Genomic DNA, 12,219 nt, shown 5'->3' with positions numbered 1-12,219 from the left:
TGTAGGTGGGTCGCCAGAGGGTGGTGGTGGGTTGCAGGAGGTTGGAGGTTCTCGTAGGTTCTCGTAGGTTGTAGCCGATGCTGACTGGTGAATTTCATTGGCTCATTGGGAAAAAAAACGTAAGCAGTATTTTTCAGAACCAAGGATATCTGACCGGTAATGTTATTGTCCGCCGAACTTCACAGCCGTGTATCTCTGGCTTATTAAAAGTTGTCTCCACTCCTTCTCCTTCCCTCTCCCCCCTTCCCCCCCTCTCCCCCCCCCTGCCCCCCCCCCCCCCCCCTTTTAAAGGACTTACCGTGCACTGTGCTTTAGCCATCTTAATTACAGCAACAACCTTCCTGTTCATCGCGGTGTGTGTCTATCACCTTGGCTTTGCACCGTGTGAATTTCACTCAGACAGCGCTCACCCCACTTGTCCTGTCCCCCGCCTGCATAACGGGCTGGTGAAGGAAGCGACGTGTGTGTGTATATGTTCCACTCTGACAGTTTCCGTTCCAGTTGCCAGTTTTCAGGCGACTGCCAGCAACTTGACAGTCGATGGCAGTCGCCTGAAAAATCGCCTAAGTGGGACTGGCCCATTAGGCTTTGAAAGGTGAGGCTGGGAGGTGCAGGACCCCAAAGTGGTCATAGGACATAATGCTCTAAGCCTTTAATAGTGTGCTGCTAAATGTTAATATGTGTTAGAAATAAGTATGATAGATTTCCCTCAGATTCTGAAATCTATCTTAACAATAGAGGAAATGCCCTTGTGCTACCAGATGGCCCACAAACAATAACTGCACTCTGGTGAATAATGCTAGAACTACCCATGCTAATTTCCTGATTAGTTGACTTTAGTTTAGAAATACAGCACGGAAACAGGCCCTTCAGCCCATCAAGTCCGCACCGAACAGCGATCCCCACACATTAACATTACCCTACACAAACAAGGGACAATTTACAATTTTATCAAAGCCAATTAACCTACAAACCTGTACGTCTTTGGAGTGTGGGGGGAAAGTGGAAACCTTGGAGAAAACAAACGCAGGTCATAGGGAGAACGTACAAACTCGTACAGACAGCACCCATAGTCATGATCGAACCTGGGTCTCTGGAGCTGCAAAGGCCCTGTCCCACTTTCCCGAGTTATTCACGAACTTTCCCGAGTTTTCCCCTTGATTCGAACTTGGATAACTTCGGTAATAGCCATTCGTCGGTACTCGGGATTATTTTTTCTACTCATGGACATTTTTCGACGTTGATTATTCACCAGGATACTAAAACGAGCTCTGGCAATATTCAGAAGACAAAAACATATTGTCATGGCATATCTTGATGATATCTTAAATAATAGGCAAGACCATGGAATTGACTATGTTAGCTGTATCAGCTACCAAACAGTTATTTTAAACCCTGGGATTGTCTTACATCCAGATAAATCTAAGTTGAAGCCATCCACAATCATGGGCTTCACAATTAATTCAGTCTACGTGACTGTAACATTGCCAATAGACAAAACAGTTGAATTGGCACAATCATGCAATAATTTAATGATTCGGACCTTTGCACTGTCAAAACTTACAAAGAGCAAAGGTACAGGCACCAAAATGACATACAGGTCATTAAGATCGTGTCATAAAGTTACCCACTGAAGCAACATCAGAACTACAGTGGTGGGCAAAAAATGTTTGGCATAGTTTCAGCCCTATTATCATCACTAACCCTACGTTAGTTATCCAAACAGATGCCAGTGCTCAAGGCTGGGGAGCAACTAACTCTATATCCAGCACAAGCAGTAGATGGACTAACCCAGAGTCATCGTTACCACTTACAGTGGGCATTAATTATCTAGAGATGTTGGGTGACTTTTATGGTTTAAAAGCATATGCACAAATATGCATCACTTGCATGTACAGTTACAAATAGATAATACTACGGTGGTGGCCTACATTAACCATATGGGTGGCATAAAATCTGTATCATGCAACAAGTTGGTCAACACAATTTGGCAATGGTGTGTCCAAAGACATATTTGGCTATCAGTCACTTACCTGACAGGTAAGCTAAATACAGTGGCAGACACCAGGTCATGTAAATTTAATGACAACATCGAATGGATATTAAACCCTAAAAAATTTGCAAAAGTTATCAAGCAATATGGCACGCCAGATATCGATTTATTTGCATCAAGGCTAAATCACCAGGTACCTATGTATGTCGCATGGGAACCAGACCCTGAGGCAGCAGCAGTAGATGCGTTCGCGCTGGATTGGGGAAATTCTTCTTCTATGCATTTCCGCCCTTCTGCCTCATCAGTTGGGGACTACGCACAATACAAATGGACTCTGCTTCAGGTATTTTGATAGTACCCAACTGGCCTACGCAGCCATGGTTCCCAATACTCCATGACATGGTTGTTGAAACTCCGATGGTATTCCCCCGTGACCCAGAGTTATTAACACCCAGTGTTGGGCATAAGCTACCCGTGCCATGAAAAAATCAAACTCCTGGGTTGCAGATTCTGCACAAACCACTTCTGGGACTGGGATTATCATCACAAACCATTGACACCATGTCAGAATCCCTCTGAACACCCACTAAAAAACAGCACTTGTCCAGCATCAAGAAATGGGAGAACTACTGCTTGGATACAGGGACCACCTACTCAACCGCTACAGTTACCAACGTACTGGAATTCCTGGTGAACCTTCACGACGATGAAGGACTCAGCTACAGAGCCAACAACGCAGCTAGAAGTGCCCTGCCTGTCTATTTAAAACCAGCTCCAGGACAACAGGCCATGGGGTCCCACCCGCTGGTGGTCAAACTAATGAAGGGTATTTACAACTCTAACCCCCTAGACCAAGGTACACCCATATATGGGATGTCAGTGTGGTCCTGACATACCTCAGGGGATGGCCACCAGCCAGATCCCTCAACGTGGAACAATCTATGCTCAAAACACTCACGTTGATGGCACTTGTATCTGCACAGAGGGTCCAGTCACTACACCTATTGCGACTGGACAGCATGCTCACAGCTCCAGACCAGGTCTCGGTCATTATCCAGGGACTGATCAAACAGAGCAGACCAGGCACACCTAATCCAGTTGTGGAATTCCGGGCTTACCCGCCAGAACCACGGTTATGTGTCATGACCCACCTACTATCCTACATAGACACAACCAAAAATATACGAGGGACGTGAAAAGCCTTGTGGGTCAGTAATAAAAAACCTTATGGTCGGGTGACGGGCCAAACCATTGCAAGATGGCTCAAGCAGGTGCTAAAAGCTGCTGGGATAAACACTAACATGTACAAATCTCATTCCACCAGGGCAGCATCCACGTCGACGGCTAAAAGAATGGACGTGCCTATAGAGCACATCCTGGATGGTGGGGGGAAAGACCGTTCAAAAATGTTACAATAAGGCATTGGCAAAACCTGTTTTACTTGCAGAAAAGATTTTACAGACTGCAAATATTTAATTTAAGCCCAGGGGAACAATTTAATTTCTTTGTTGTTATTGTTAAAAAATACCATTGTGTTTTTTCTACAAACAGATTCATTGGTTGATAACGATAACACACTTCCTCCCTCAAGGACTTCGGCAGTGCGTGAAGTAATACCTGTTACACGTTTCGAAATCACAGAGCTTTGAAGTCTTCACGTAGTCACTCACGTGACTCCGAAGTAAAATAGTAAGATTAAACGAGAACTTACCAGTTTGAAGTTTGATCTGTATTTTATGAGGAGTTACGATGAGGGATTACGTGCCCTCCACTCCCACCCTCAATAATATGGGTCAAACTGATAAACTGATGTTTCCTTTTCTTTACTATGTTTACTTCAATAACTGTGTCTATCTGTGATTCCACACCGCTGCTTTGCAGTATGCCGCACATGCGTGCTGAGCGGGTTCTTCACGTAATCCCTCTCGTTTAATCTTACTATTTTACTGGAAAAAGTAATAATTCAATGGTCCAAATTCTACTCTCATTTTACTGTGTGAAACTCTCAACCCACAGAATACAGGCTTGCAATGCAATGGCATTGCAAATGCATGCCATTTGTTCTGGCATTAAAATGCTTTTAGAAATCACTCTCACACTCTTTTATCAGACCTGATGAACCATGTCTCTTTTGCGGGGTTTCTGTTGGCATTTCCAGTCTCCTAATTTTGAGGGAGAGCTTGTTGAAACCATCTGGAGTTGTGGTGACTGTGATGCCAGCTTGGATAAGTTTCCTCAAGGCTTGCTTGGCAAAGCTTGCTGTTCAGCACACAGTCTATGTCTGCAGGGGAAATGCGTCTGGCCCTTTAAAGAGCATTCACTTTAAACCGCATTCACTTTAAACCTTCAGCATTATGAAAAATTGAATGCGGATGAAAAAGAGAGTATATTCAAGGTTTATAGAGGGTGGATTCAGGCAAGGTCTTTGAAGAACATAAAGAGAGGAGGAAAGGAACTCAAGCGAGCAATTATAAGAGCCAAAAGAGGCCACAAAATGTTTGCTCTAATTCAGTTTATTGTCATGTGTACAATGAATAGCTTTTGTTGCGTGCCAAGCAGTCAGCGGCAAAACTATACATAATTACGATCAAGCCATTTACAGCGTACAGATGCATGATAAAGAGAATAAGGTTTAGTGCAAGATAAAATCCAGTAAAGTTCAATTGATGATAGTGCGAGGGACTAGAATGAGTTAGATAATAGGTCAGAACCGCTCTCTAGTGGTTGATAGGATGGTTCAGTTGTCTGATAACAGATGTGAAGAAACTGTCCCTGAATCTAGAGGTGTGCATTTTTACACTCCTTACCTTTTGCCTGATGCGAGAGGGGAGAAGAGGGAGTTGCCAGTGCCGTCTCATCCTTGATTATGCTGCTGGTCTTGCCAAGGCAGCGTGAAGTGCAAACAGTCACTGGAAGGGAGATTAGTTTGTGTGATGGTCTGGGCTGCGTCCACAATTCTTGGCATTTCTTCCGGTCTTGGGTGGAGGTCTTCCCAAACCCAGCTGAGAGTTGGTGAGGGCTGTAGGGGACATACCAAACCTCTTAAGCATTCTAAAGAAGTAGAGGCGTCGGTGTGCTTTCTTGGTCATTGCTTCAATATGAGTTGTCCAGGAGAAGTTGTTGTTGATATTGAGTCCTAAGAATTTGTGTTTTCAACCATCTCTACTTCGACGGCATCAATGCAAACTGGGGTATGTGAGCAGATTCACTCTCTGCAGTCATTCACTATCTCCTTTGTCTTGCTGACATTGAGAGAAAGGTTCTTGACTTGAAGCCAGGTCACAAGGTTTACGATCTCCTTCCTGTACTCCATTTCACCTTTCCTTGATATCTGGCCCACAATGGTGGTGGGGTAATCCGCAAATTTGTAAATTGAATTGGATTTGTACATGTGCTGCACAGTGGTGGGTGCACAAGGTGTAAAGAAGGGCCTGAGAACGCAACCTTGCGGAGCACCCGTGATGGCGGATATCATGACCACTGGACAGTAGTCGTTAAGGCATGACATCTTGCTTTTCTTCAGCACGAAGATGATAATGGTCTACTTGAAGCAGGTGGGTATCTCAGAACAGAGTAAGGAGAGATTGAAGATGTCCGTGAATACTCCCGCTAGTTGGTCTGCACAGTTCCTAATGATGTGACCAGGGACTCCATCTGGGTCAGTTGCTTTCCTGGGTTCACCCTCAGATCTACCTTCTGCAACAGAGACCCCGCAAAGAGGCACACTTGAGTCTGATGGGACAGATGACATCGTTGTCCTTCTTCTCAAAGTGAATATAGAAAGCATTCAATTCATTAGGTTAGGCCGCACTATCACCAGCGATGTTATCTGACTTCACTTTGCCGTCGGTTATACTTTTCAGGTCTTGCCAAGTTCTCTAGGACTCAGGTTTAGCCTAGTATTGTCCCCTAGCATCCTTGATAGCGTTTCTTGTACCACTTGGGATTATTTGACATAAGCCGTGGGCCTGGCCTTAACCTGTGAATGAACCTCACGGTTCAGCCATGGTTTCTGGTTGGGGAACACTCGGATTGTCTTCATCTACACACTTGCTGATGAAGAAAGTCACAGCAGTGGTGTACACATTCAGGTTATCTCTGGAATCCCTGAATATGGATCAGTCCACTGATTCAATGCAGTCACGCAAGATGTCATCCGTGCCCGTTGACAAGTATTTCACAACTCTCTGTACCGGCTTCCTCCGGCTTCAATGTTTATTTGTAGACAGGGAGCAGAAGCACAGCTAGATTTCCTGAAATGTGGCCGAGGGGCAGAGGAGTAGGTGGGTTGGTGCCTGTTCACAGTTGGGCCCAGAGGTGGGTCACGGCCTGCTCATGGTTGGGCCCAGATATGGGTCGGGGCCTGTTCAGGGTTGTGCCTAGATGTGGGTCAGGGCCTGTTCACGGCTGTGCCTGGAGGTGGGTCAGAGCCTGTTCATGGCTGTGCCTAGAGGTGGGTCAGGGCCTGTTCATGGCTGGGCCCAGAGGTGGGTTGGTGTCTGCTCAGAGCTGGGCCCAGAGATGGGTCAGGGCCTGTTGACGGCTGTGCCTAGAAGTCTATTTGTGTGGTCGGCAGCCCCAGGGGAAGGACAGTAGTCAGTTGGTGGCTCCGTGGGGTCGGTAGGACACAGATCTCAATGGTCGCTGCAGGCCTTGCTGGTCAAGTCCCTGCGGTGCTGAGAATCTTTGTGGTTGGTCTTCTGGTCCCAGGAGTCTGGGCTCAGAGAATGGACAGATCTGAGAGGAGACAAAGAGGAGCATAGTTAAAAATTAAAAATGCTGCTGTTGGAGTAGAGGTTTTAAAGAGTAGAGCGATTGTAATGTGTGTTTGCTGATCCACTTCTGGGACCAGCATGCAGAGAGTCATCAGGCTTGGGCACCATCTTGGAATAATGGGTCTGGTGAGTTGGATAAAAGAAAATCCCACTGCTTTTTATACCAACATTAAACGCAAGAGCATAACCAGAGAGAAGGTAGGGCTCCTTTTATCAGGCTGAAAAAAATCAAACACTAGGGGACATAGCTTTAAGGTGAAAGGGGCAAAGGGAGATGGGTGGGGCAACCATTTTACACAGAATTTGGTGAGTGCCTGGAACGCATTGCGAGGGTTAGTGGTTGTAGGAGATACGATAGTGGCATTTAAGAGACTTTTGGACGGGCATACAGATATGCAGGGAATGGCGGATCAAGGATCAAGTGCAGGTAGATAGGAAATGATCTTGGCATCATGTTTGGCACAGATATTGTGGGCTGAAGGGCCTGTTCTTGTGCCGGACTGCTCAATGAGCTGAGAATATAAAAATACATAGCTCAACCAAAATTTTGGGCCAGAACCTTGATACTGATGTATTTCCTTCTCAATGGCTCCTGATATCTGGCTGGATTAGAAAATCCTTTACTTTATTCTTCATTAGGACTTTGTATTAGCCTACATTGAACCCCGTTTAGTATAGTTATGGCATATCTATCAGTGCAATTCTAATTTTCTACTGATTTCCCTTTTCTTTTGCCTCTTCCCCAGTGGGAAGTTGATGTTTTCCTGCCATTCGTCATACATTGATTCAGTTACCAAGTTAATTTCCCTCTCCACCATAACAAGCTGCAAGACTTTAAGTTCTTTTGTTTGAATGGAATTCTGTGTGTTTTTTATCTGACTACGGCACCAAACTTTAAGCTCTCCATTAAAGGTAGCACACACTCCATAAATTAACAGCTTCAAGCGCGAAAAGGATAGCTGTTAAAAATTGTCTTTTACACTTCATTTTAGAACTATTTCTCTTTGGGTTTCACACAGTCAGGGAATTGGAAGCTAATTGCGAGTGTGTTCTCTCAGTAGAATGTAAATTGTAAAACACAGGAAACAAAAAGTGGAATGAAATCCTTGTGCAAATTAATAAAATCACAGGCCGGTCTCGCTATTTTTTCATATAATGAGCTCCTTTGTTCACAACTTGGTCTTCTATTTAGCTTAGTTTAGTTTAGAGATGCAGCATGGAAACAGACCCTTTGGCCTACCAAAGGTAGACACAAAATGCTGGAGTAACTCAGCGGAACAGGCAGCATCTCTGGAGAGAAGGAATGGGCGACGTTTCGGTCAAGCCCCTTCTTCAGACTTCGGCCCTTCTTCAGACTTTGGCCCACCGAGTCTGTACTGACCAGCGATTCCCGCACATTAACACTATCCCACATGCACTAGGGACAATTTACAATTTTTACCGGTCAATTAACTTACAAACTTGGACGTCTTTGGAGTGTGGGTGAAAACCAAAGATCTTGGAGAAAATCCACGTGGTCACGGGAAAAACGTACAAACTCCATGCAGACAGCACCCGTAGTCAGGATCAAACCCGGGTCTCTGGTGCTGTAAGGCAGCAACTCTACCGCTACACCACTGTGCCACCCAATAGAACTGATAACATTCAAAATAAATTCAGCTGACTGTTCAGCGAAACGATCGCCCAGTCTGCGTTTGCTCTCGACGATGTATAACAGTCCACATCTTGAACAACGGATACAGTAGATGAGGTTGGAGGAGATGCAATTGATCCTCTGTCTAACCTGACAGGACTGCCGGGGCCCTGGACAGAGTTGAGGTAAGCGGTACAGGGACAGGTGTTGCATCTTCTGCGGTTCCAGGGGAAAGTACCTGGGGAGGGGGTGGTTTAGATGGGAAGGGATGAGTTAACCAGGGTCCCAGTGACAGTCATCCCATTGTCTTGCACTTGCCCGATGCGTGTGGGAATGTGGCATTCATTCTGTAGATGGACTATTGATCTGCAAAGCTGTCCGTTTAATTTTAAACTAATTATTGCTTGCAATGTACATTGGAACATTACGAAGGCTATTGCCAGCCATATCCACGTAATTTTATAACACCTGAAAAATTCCCAGCATATTCCCCTCTTGTATCCTGAACAAAATGCCCTAATTTGGCCAAAGGTTAAGGATGTTCTAAGTAGGGCCGCAAAAAGGCACTTCCTAAATATAGTAAAATATTTCTAGTCCCCCCCTCCCCAATCTTTGCACATCCCCAATCCTTTCCACTCAGAACTTTAATTTCCTGTTTCATGTATCTTGTGTTTTGTGATTATTGGCCGATTAATTTCCCTCCTGGGATAAATAAAGATATATTGTCTCGTATGGTATTGTATTATATTATATCGCATCGTATCATATCATACCATATCATATCGTATCATATTGTATCATACTGTATCTTATCATATCATATCGTATGATATCGTAGCCCCCACCCAAATACTGGGCTACCACAACCCAAGGTGGACCTACATCTAAACTATCTATCACCCCTACCAGACTATCTTCAAGATTCTACCAATGATAGCAATAAAAAAATGTTTCCAGGCAATTCATCACATCCTTAAAAACAAAAATGTAGAAACATAGGATATAGGTGAGGCCTTTCAGCCCTTCGAGCCAGCACCGCCATTCACTATGGTCATGGCTGATCATCCAAAATCAGTTGATAGACAAATAAAGCTGACGTTTCAGGTCGAGACCCTCCTTCAGGCTGTTTAGGGATAAGGAAAACGAGAGATAAAGACAGTGATGTGGAGAGATAAAGAACAATGAATGAAAGATGCGCAAAAAAGTTATGATGATAAAGGAAACAGGCCATTGTAAGCTGTTTGTAGGGTGAAAATGAGAAGCTGGTGCGACTTGGGTGGGGAGGGATAGAGCCCTGGTCCTGCTTTTTCCCCATATCCCTTGATTCCGTTAGCCCTAAGAGCTGAATCTAACTCTCTCTTGAAAACATCCAGTCAATTGGCCTCCAGTGCCTTCTGTGGCAAAGATTTCCACAGATTCACAACTCTCTGGATGAAAAACTTTTTCCTCATCTCAGTCCTGAATTACCTACCCCTTTTCCTTAAACTGTAACCCCTGGTTCTGAACTCCCCAACATCGGGAACATTTTTCCTGCATCTACCGTGTCCAATCCTTTAAGAATTTTATATTTTTCCAAAAGATCTATAAGATGCCCTCTTATCCTTCCAAATTCCAGTGAACATCGGTACATTTATTCTGTCAATGATTTAAACTAGTGTTTAAAGATGGTGAACCTCATTCATTGCATTTGGTATTATATTCAAATTCAAATGTATTGTCATTGTCTCAATTAGAGACAACAAAATGAATTTCCCTTTACAGTCAGTATCATAAAGATAAATAAATAATAAATAATAAAACATATTAAAAATAAAATAGAATTTAAAAAAATCTATTGTCTGTCCCTTCCCCTGCTGCCGATTGCTGTGTATATATTGCATCCCATCTTTGTCCATTTGAAATCTGTAACACTTTGAGACTATCAGACTTGACTGTTATTAGTCACTGTGTAGACAAGGGCACAAGCTGGGTAAATTAATTTTGTGTCACAAGGAACAGCAGATGCTGGTTTACACTGAAGATAGACACAAAATGTTAGTGTAACTTAGTGGCTCAGGCAGCATCTCTGGAGAAAACGTGACATTTCGGGTCGAAATCATCTCTCAGAATGAGAGTCAGGGGAGAGGGAAACTAGAGATATGAAAAGGTTCAGAACAAATCAAAGCCGGCATCGATGACCAAGGAAAGGTGGAGCCCACAATGGTCCATTGTTGGCTGTGGAAGAGGTGATAATGGAGGGAGATATGGATGCGAACAATGGAATTGGCAGGGCATCTAGGGTGGGGGAGAGATGGAGAGAGAGTGAGAGCAAGGATTACTTGAAGTGGTCAATATTCATATCGCTGGGGTGTAAAATACCCAAACGATAAATGAGATTATGTTCCTCCAATTTACACGTGGCCTCACTGTAACCATGGAGGAGGCCCTGGACAGAAAGGTCAGTATGGGAATGGGAAGGGGAGATAAAATGTTTGGCAACCAGGAGATCGCATAGGCCAAGGCGGACTGAGTGTAGGTGGTCAGCAAAATGATCTGCACTTGGTCTTGCCAACATATAGGAGTCCACAGATATAAAAAAAGTAAGAAATAGGCAAGAGATGTCTCTCAGTCTGAGCTGTGAATAACACTGAACACATGTCTACTGAACTGTGAGTGTGGTTTTACTGGCCTTGAGTGTCCTTATCATGGTTTGAAAATGAAAACGTGGTTGGTTTGAAGTAAAAGCACTGCAAATGGTTGGGCGGGTGTTGGGTTGAAGAAAAGGCACTGCAAAGGTTTGGGCGGGGTTTTGGGTTGAATAAAAAGCACTGCAAATGGTTGGTTGGTGTTTGGTTTGAAGTAAAAGCACTGCAAATGGTTGGGCGGGTGTTGGGTTGAAGAAAAAGCACTGCAAATGGTTGGGCGGGGTATTGGGTTGAAGAAAAAGCACTGAAAATGGTTGGGCAGGAATTGGGTTGCAGAAAAAGCACTGCAAATGTTGGTAGAGGTTTTGGGTTGAAGGCAAAGCACTGCAAATGGTTGACAACTTCCTGTTTGCACTATATTTTGATTTTAGATAAAACGCTACCACTTATGGCTGTGATTTTTGGTCACCTTTCTAAGTCCCCATCCCCTCATCAGGTACAAAGGATTCTTCCCATCAATGAAAAATAAAAGTGTTATTAGTGTTTAAAAATTTGTTGAGAATCTCCTGTCAATCATGCAATGAAGGCCACACCTTTACCAGTGGGAAGGGGGGAGCGATTTTAAATCCCGGAAGTGTGGGTGTGGCTCAGTCTCTGCATGATGGGGGAGGGAGAGTTCACGACTCAACTGAGGTCATGAATCAACTGATCACACTAAATGTCTACTGAAATTTGAGTGTGGTGTATGGTTAGGAAACCACTTGAATTTGGTGGCCTTGCACCCTGCTTGAAGTGTTAGAAAGCTGCACCTGAATTTGATGGCCTCCAACCCAGCTTGACGTGGTATGAAACTGCACTTGAATTTGGTGGCCTTGCACCCAGCTTGAAGTAGTCGGAAACTGCACTTGAATTCAGTGGCCTTGTACCCTGCTTGAAGTGGTATGAAACTGCACTTGAATTAGGTGGCCTTGCACCCTGCTTGAAGTGGTCGGAAACTGCATTTGAATTCAGTGGCCTTACACCCTGCTTGAAGTGGTAGGAAACTGCACTTGAATTTTGTGGCCTTGCACCCTGCTTGAAGTGGGCAGAGTGTTCCTGGGCAGAGCAGTTCCCAAACCAAATTGTGATATTTCAGGACAAGATGCTTTTCACAGCTGCTGAGTAGAAGCACTGGAGGATCCTCAGAGACATTCT

The sequence above is a fragment of the Leucoraja erinacea genome, chromosome 6, assembly GCF_028641065.1.
Source record: "Leucoraja erinacea ecotype New England chromosome 6, Leri_hhj_1, whole genome shotgun sequence".
Taxonomy (NCBI): Eukaryota; Metazoa; Chordata; class Chondrichthyes; order Rajiformes; family Rajidae; genus Leucoraja; species Leucoraja erinaceus.
The sequence above is the reverse complement of the archived record's forward strand: the minus strand, read 5'-3'. Positions refer to the sequence as shown.